At 33.8% G+C, this 7420-nt stretch overlaps 1 long non-coding RNA gene across 2 annotated transcripts; it reads right to left on the bottom strand.

Annotated features, from left to right (window-relative positions):
- Nucleotides 1–4935: 4935 nt before the first annotated feature.
- On the bottom strand, nucleotides 4936–7145 carry LOC143601818 (uncharacterized). Of its 2 annotated transcripts, none has more exons than XR_013147723.1 (5): nucleotides 7111–7145; nucleotides 6230–6284; nucleotides 5853–6145; nucleotides 5045–5274; nucleotides 4936–4953 (listed from the first exon to the last, which is right to left on the bottom strand). It is a non-coding gene; the product is annotated as an uncharacterized LOC143601818 (long non-coding RNA). The 2 variants fall into 2 exon arrangements; XR_013147724.1 differs by having other exon boundaries at nucleotides 5065–5274.
- Nucleotides 7146–7420: the final 275 nt, after the last annotated feature.

The raw sequence follows: 7420 nt of genomic DNA, 5'->3' as shown, positions 1-7420 counted from the left end.
TAAAGTTTAAATTGGACAATTAAATCTACAATCATCTTTGGATTATGTGCATAATAATATCGAAATGGAAGTGTAGCTTAGGACATTACTAGTCAATATGATCCCATGTTGCGATCTTCCTCACAAATATATTAGTTATTTTTACCACTTATGTTATTGCTTTAATTTTTTTTCATTTATTTTGAGAAAAAATCAAAAAGATTTTAGGTGTGTTTTGATATGAATTTTGAAAAATCAAAAATATTTTGGGTGTGTTTTAGCATAAACTTTGTAAAGGCAAAAAGAGTTTCTTTCCAATTTATTTTTTGATCTTCCGAAAAGTGATATACACTTTCAAATTGATTTTCCGAGTTACAAAAATGTTTTCACCCTAACATATTCCTGTTCATACACTTTTGTTCTCAATTTTTAAATTAAGATAAAACTATATGGTTTATTGATGGAATGTGTTGATTGACTGCAGTTATGACAAGAGCGATAATTACTCAATTCATTCTTATGAGACACCGATTGTAATGTTACTGTGTAAAAATTTCTATACGAACTTCAGCGAGTTAATATTTACATCTTGTTTACGTACTCGGTCGTTTTCGTTCATCGATTTGTACCGAAATGCACCAAAACAAACACCGTGCATATTCTGTTTCGTAGATCAGTATCGAGTTTATCGTTCCTCATAAAGAAAAACAATTATCATTCATTTTCATCATTGTTAGGTAGTTGAGATTACCTATTGAACTTTAATTGATGTTTCGGACCCAAATTATGACAGTTTGACATATTAACCCTAAACAGACTAAGATTGACCTAATTGACACATAAAAATTGTTTACAAATGAGATTAAATGACATATTTGTATTATCGATCATGTATCTAGTTTACAAAAAAATTTCAGTGTTATTTGTTGATTATTAGGTTTTGATGTGCGTAAAGTGGTATATAAAATTTTAACAAATAATGACCAAACACAACGAGTAATAAAAACCTAGAATACCCTAAACCAAACCACTAGCAACAGGCAAGTGAACCTATCGGGTGTAGAATAGCTATGGGAAGACCGGGAATATCGAACCCTAGAGACACTTATTTAATTAACGTGACTAGTTTTAAAAGCTAATTAAATTAATAATTAAGAAAAGATTATATTTAGATTTTTATTTATTTTATTTTAAAAACTAATAATTAATTAAACTAATTACTTAATTAAATTAAAGTAAACTAGAAAATTAAATTACCGAATAAGACTTTAGTAAATTCAAATGAGAGCAAGAGTTACCTAGGCAACGAATCCAAATTGTTTTATTGGTTATGGGAAAATGCTATGGGATCCGGGAATCTAAAGATATGAAGCTCTAGGAAACCTAATGGATCCCTAATCACTCTCAAGGTGTCACCTAAGAGAAAATCTCAGAGATCATGTAAAAACACCGGCCTATTGGTTCACCTGTCAGTTCACCAACTATGATTAATTATCTAGAAAATATCTAACCCGTCAGTTTCACTATCTCAATGCACCTAAGTACACGGGGTGGTTTATGAATAGTCTAAAGGACACGGGTAAACAGTGAAATTAAGGCAAAAATAGGCAAACCTCATGTCAGATAATTTAACCTAAAACCCTAACAACGACGACAAACCCGACAACTTATCACCCGTCGGATATTTAAGCTAGTAAGAATATAAACTTCTAATAATATGCCAAAAATCAGTTTCTATGATGAATGGGCTTAATAAACCATAAACAAGCTGCAAACACACAGTAAACAACCTTAACATGCAACCTATAATCGAAAGACAATCAATCTAGCAACATGTGAAACATTCATTCAAGCACAAATCAAAAGTAAATACGCATGAGACACATCCAATAAATCTATTCAAGACTTTTAGTTAATCAAAATCCCATAAACAAAACCCGAAAACCGACAAGTCTAAAACATTCAACAAAACATCATCACAATCTTAGATAACTAAAAGTATTTAGCCAATAACCATATTCAAAATAATAAAATAAATATATATAACAATGAAAAAGTAAATAAAAGTAATGAAGCAGGTTGCCTTTTCTTCATACTTGTGTCACCCACCAAAAGAAACAATAATAATGATCACTTGTGTGACTTCTCTTTCTTGCGTTGGCTGACCAAAAAGAATATCAAACTTGTTCTGCGGCTGTCACCTCTCGTCAACTCCAAGACCACATCAAACAAAAAAGTAAAAATATAATAATAATAATTCTAATATTGTGGTTGTGGTGGTTTACGACTCCCAAACAAAAACCTCACGTAGGTTTTTTTTCTCCTAGAATATATTATATATTCTATGTATGCATGGCCTTCCTTTTATATTTAACTAGGTTTTATAACCCGCGCGGTGCGCTGGTTTATGAATAGATAAATCATTGAAAACAACCTAAACAGTGAGCGTACACGTATGTTGCAGTAGGCACATGTTCAACAAAATGATAAATATGAAGATGAAAGGTAACTGATATCAAGGTTTCTTTCAAAAGCAATCCCATAAGAACTAATTTAAAATTGATCAAAGTTGTGTATAACATTTTATTGCATGGAATCAAAAGCCAATTGAGCTAGACACTGATGCAAAAGCGACCAATTTTAATGCTTCTTATCCTGCATTAATAAGTCAGCAACCTGTGTAACTCCTGAACTGATTGAGCAATTGCAGCAACTTATATCTGTGAATACAGTAAATTAGTCGATAAAAATGAGCCACTAAGCAATTAGAACTAATACAACAATTGATAACATAAAAGTGTACCAGTAAGTTTGAATGACCTGCAGCAAAACAAATACTATCGTCTCAGAGAGATATAGGAGTACCTATCAGAGGATTAAAACAAATTAATCATAAGCCCAACTAAAAACATCTTTTCACATACAAACAAAAAAAATAGACAAAACTCCATGAATCAGTTGCAATTTCAGCTGAATTACAAAGCCACTATTATCTCTTAAGTAATCACTATTTTATTACTTTTAAAAGGTTATACATATTGTTAAAGTTCTAAAATAAAACACAACACTTTAGTGATCAAGAATTGAACTAAAGCAAATTTGCAAAGCATCGAGAACCTATCAATCTATCATTAGTGTAACAATCTTTTCAATATGAAATTAGCATCATGTAACCCAAGCTATCGTGTTCCAGAAATTCATTACCTGGGACAATTTGAAGATGTATTCATGTATCTCATCTGAATCAAATGGATTCACAATTCTACTTGAAAAGCATCTTCCAATCAAGCAAGCATTTACTAAAACAGCAAAATTCCAATCAACCTTGAAAACCAAGAGAATAAAAACCTATTAATGGACCCATATGAAGTAGTTAATGAAACTTCTTTACACAAAAGCATTTAATACAGCATAAAAATCCCAATGAAACTATGAAAGGCAATGAAAAGAAAAACTATTAGTGCATCAAATAATATACTTTTAAGAGTCGTTTGATTACGTGCCAAGTTAGTGACGCACTATGATATTTTGCTGATGAAAAGTGATCATAAAAAGTGCAACATGCGTAACCTTATTTGGTGATGTTTGTCTTCCGCCACCATAGTCACCACCACAAAACTACTATGGCCATTTGCGAAGCTTAGTGAGGGGCCGGGTTTCGATCGAATATTTGAGACCGGCCCCCCTCGTTTATGAACTTTTAAGTACATTTTGACCCACAACACCACTAATTATGGCACCACCGCCACCAAACTACCAAATAATTACTTGTTCAGAGATAAAATCACAAATAGCCTCATATCCAACTTCATCATCATAGCCTTATTATCCAAAAAAAGAGAGTTTACATAAACATTGAAAATATAACAGATATCTCACCCTCCAATTCTCAAATGAGAATAAGCTCATAAGCATTCATTGAGTGAGAAAATTATAGGTTTGTGATCACCGTCGCCGCCGTTGCCAAGACAAGCGGAAAGCCACAGCAACACCGGTGTTCTCTCTTTCTTTCTTCTGTACAACACGTGATGGCAAAACCCAATAAGTTAGCCAAAAAGGCATACGAAAATATATATAGAAAGAGAGGGTAACCAATCCATACAAACCACCAACTCTAAACCCAATAAGTTAGCCAAAAAGGCATCTGAAAATATATATATAGAGAGATGGTAACCAATCCATACAAACCACCAACTCAAAGACGTCCGCCGTCGCCATAAACGGCCGGAAGACAGCCGACAACAACATATAGAAAGAGAAACCAAACATGCAAGGCCAACAACTAACAATCAGAAATATACCATCGCCACATATTAATCACCGTGTTGCGCCGTCACCTGGGTTCTAAAATAGAACCCCCGGAAGCAACAACACAGAAATCCGCCAACGCCCATAAACAATCAGTCAATCACCATCGCAATCGTCGTCGCCTAGGGTTTCTAAATGAACCCACCCGGCAACAACACAATCTCCAACCATCGTTAAACATGATATACAGAGGTAGAGAGAGTGCAAAGGTCATAGGAGAAGTACACGTTTCTTTCATTCTCTAACCAAAAGACACGTAGAAGCTTATGTGGTGTAAATATACAGATAGCAAAAGGTACAATTCACGCATCAGATAGTACAATAGACTAAAGGTTATGTACAATCAATAGAGCAGAAAGTACAACCATTAAAGCACGAAGAAGTTCAAAATTAATATATACTAGTATTTAGTACCCGCGCGTTGCGCGGGTATGTGATAAAGAGAAAAATCTGTAAACGTTTGAAAATCTTTAACGCTTGTTAAAACATAAATGAAAAGAAGAAATATACAACTGATAAGAACACCCTGTATAAGGGTATAGCCATCCAAAGTAAGTACGGTGTATGCAAAATCAAATACCACTTAAAACCATCCAAAATAAGCGAAAACCATCAGTTGTACTTTCAAAATCAAATAACATTGAAAAGCCATTCAACTCTTGAAGCCTGCAAAATGGAAATACACAAATAGTTTATTTAAAAAAAAAACACAAACCATAGTATGTATGGGTAAATCTGATTACATATGTCACTGTACCTGGTGAATTTTGATACGACCTCATTGAGGTGTTGGTTTTTGGTCGGGTGTCGGTGGACTGGATGCAGTTGACTCGACCTTGGTTCTGCGTTTATGACTGGATACAGTCAAGCTGGCCTTGGTTCTACGTTTATGGCATGACTCTTAGTTGTCGCTGAAGGATTATCATTGAAATCCGTGGCCTCGTTCACGACAATTATCTTACCATTCTTCAGGGTTAAGCGCAACACCTAGGAAAAAATGAAATCAATAAGTATAAATGTATTAGATTGTTTATTAAAGGTTAACATTTTCTGATGTGTTTTGTATATGATTTTAAGACCAGTAAATCAACCCTTCCAATTCCCACACCTACTTGCTAGAAGTCTATGCAGATTAGTTACTAATTGTGCAAATATCATGGATGTACTATTATCATCAAATGGATCTACACAAATGATATTAATGAAACTATTTTAATCCATTTCAAATATGCTTTGACTTCGCTATATATGAAACCTTAATAAACCTAGAAACAAATGAGCATATATCTCTTATGGCATAAGAGTAAACAATATAATATGTTGACAGTGAAAGATTTTTGAGCCAATGACCTACCAAATAATCTTTTTACACACATTTATTTTAGTGTTAAATATAATTAGCAAGGATAATTGCAACTTTTAAACTTATTCAAATAGAGAAAAATAAAGAGACCGTGACTACTTACCATAAGATGACATGGATACCTACCATAAACTTTGTAATAACTTATTATTAGGAGAAGTCATTAACAATATTTTCTATCAAGTAATCTGAATTATATTACCTCAGCACGAAGTTTATAACTTTGAGATTGGACAGAATCATTCTCTGCTTTGACAGTCTCAAACTATCTCTTGAGTGCATCGTAGTCTTTTTCCAACTGTTTAGTTTTCTATCTAGGTTTTCTAATTTGAAGGCAAATGGCAATCTGTCTTGGTTGCAGTCCAAGTTTCTTGCAAGCTTATTTCCCCATTCAAAGTTTGTCAAGCATAAGCTATGATCGATCATCCGATATCTCATCTCTAGATAATGAATCACTTACTCCAAGCATCACATAAACATGTGCATATGCAGTCCCTACAAAGTTATTCCTTTTTTTTGTAATTTCAAACAAAACACAAAGAAACTGAATTCACAAAAAAAAAAGTATATATTCTTGACCTGACCGAACGAACCTCCTACCGATGAAGCTGTTAACAACCATCGAACGAACCTCCTGCCAGAAGCAAAGAAAATACACAATCATAAGGAAATTAGCGATACCTTAAAAACATTGAGCCGTCATTACGCTGCTGGATGTAAAATGTTATTAGTGAGTTAAAATCAGCCGATTCCAAAGCACTTGATTTGGTGAGTTTTCCACAGACAATAATTTCAAATGCAAATAAAAATTCTCATCTCATTAATAAATAATTAAATCCCCAGGTGCTTTAAAGAACTTTCTAAGCAAAGATCTCTGTTACGGTTGCAACATACGTTGTCATTTCAAATAATAGAGCGTCATCATAGCCTAACACAATGTACAAACAACATAAGCATACCGATTATGACCACTAAAGCACAACCAAGCTTCCATATAGTACAAACAAATAAAGTTCCTAAGATAGGAATAGTATAATTGTGAGTTAAGCAACATGTTTCGGGTAAACAACCGACAACAAAACCGAACTGGTATGCCGCCGCCACACCACCTGAACACCCAGAATGGCAATCTGGTGTGCTCAGATCATTTTAAAATCATCATCATAGCACAAATAAATTAAACTGAATCAGTCACAACCTTAAACACCACTGAAGCCATAAACACCCAAAATAGATAGACATGCAGTTCATCGAATACCTCATGTGCACCGAAACATCTTTGTTCAATTATGATAATAACTGTATTTCTGAGTTATTAACATTATCTAAATCAAATAATCACTTAGTAAATCACGGTAATTGTATTTGTTAATTCTAAGAATCTCCTCATAGTATAAGCATTTCATAGAACACCTTGTGAGCATAGTTCAATATTACAAAGTGAATAGCGTGATGATTACCTTAAAGGTAAACTCTGCTGCTTGTTCAGTTGGATAATGGTAAATTGGTAATAGGCAACAAAGCAATTTTCGATTACGAAAACTACCGCTCTAGAATAAAACAACAATCGGTAATGCAAAACTGACGAAGAGAAGCTGAGTTTCAGTCGCCGGCAACCAACTCCCTCCGTAGCGTGGCCAGAAACTTCAAATCAAACAACCGACCACCGTAACCGGAAACTCCGATGATGATGAAAAATATTAACAAAACCCAATAATAAGATGTACGAAGAAAAAGCTTTTTCCAGAGTAAAAGAAGACAGGTGTTATC

Source organism: Bidens hawaiensis, unplaced genomic scaffold, assembly GCF_021521415.1.
Source record: "Bidens hawaiensis isolate Kalapana, Puna unplaced genomic scaffold, B.hawaiensis_p1.1 tig00057151_1, whole genome shotgun sequence".
Classification (NCBI taxonomy): domain Eukaryota; kingdom Viridiplantae; phylum Streptophyta; class Magnoliopsida; order Asterales; family Asteraceae; genus Bidens; species Bidens hawaiensis.
Note: the sequence above shows the minus strand (reverse complement) of the source record. Positions and strands in the feature narration are given on the sequence as shown.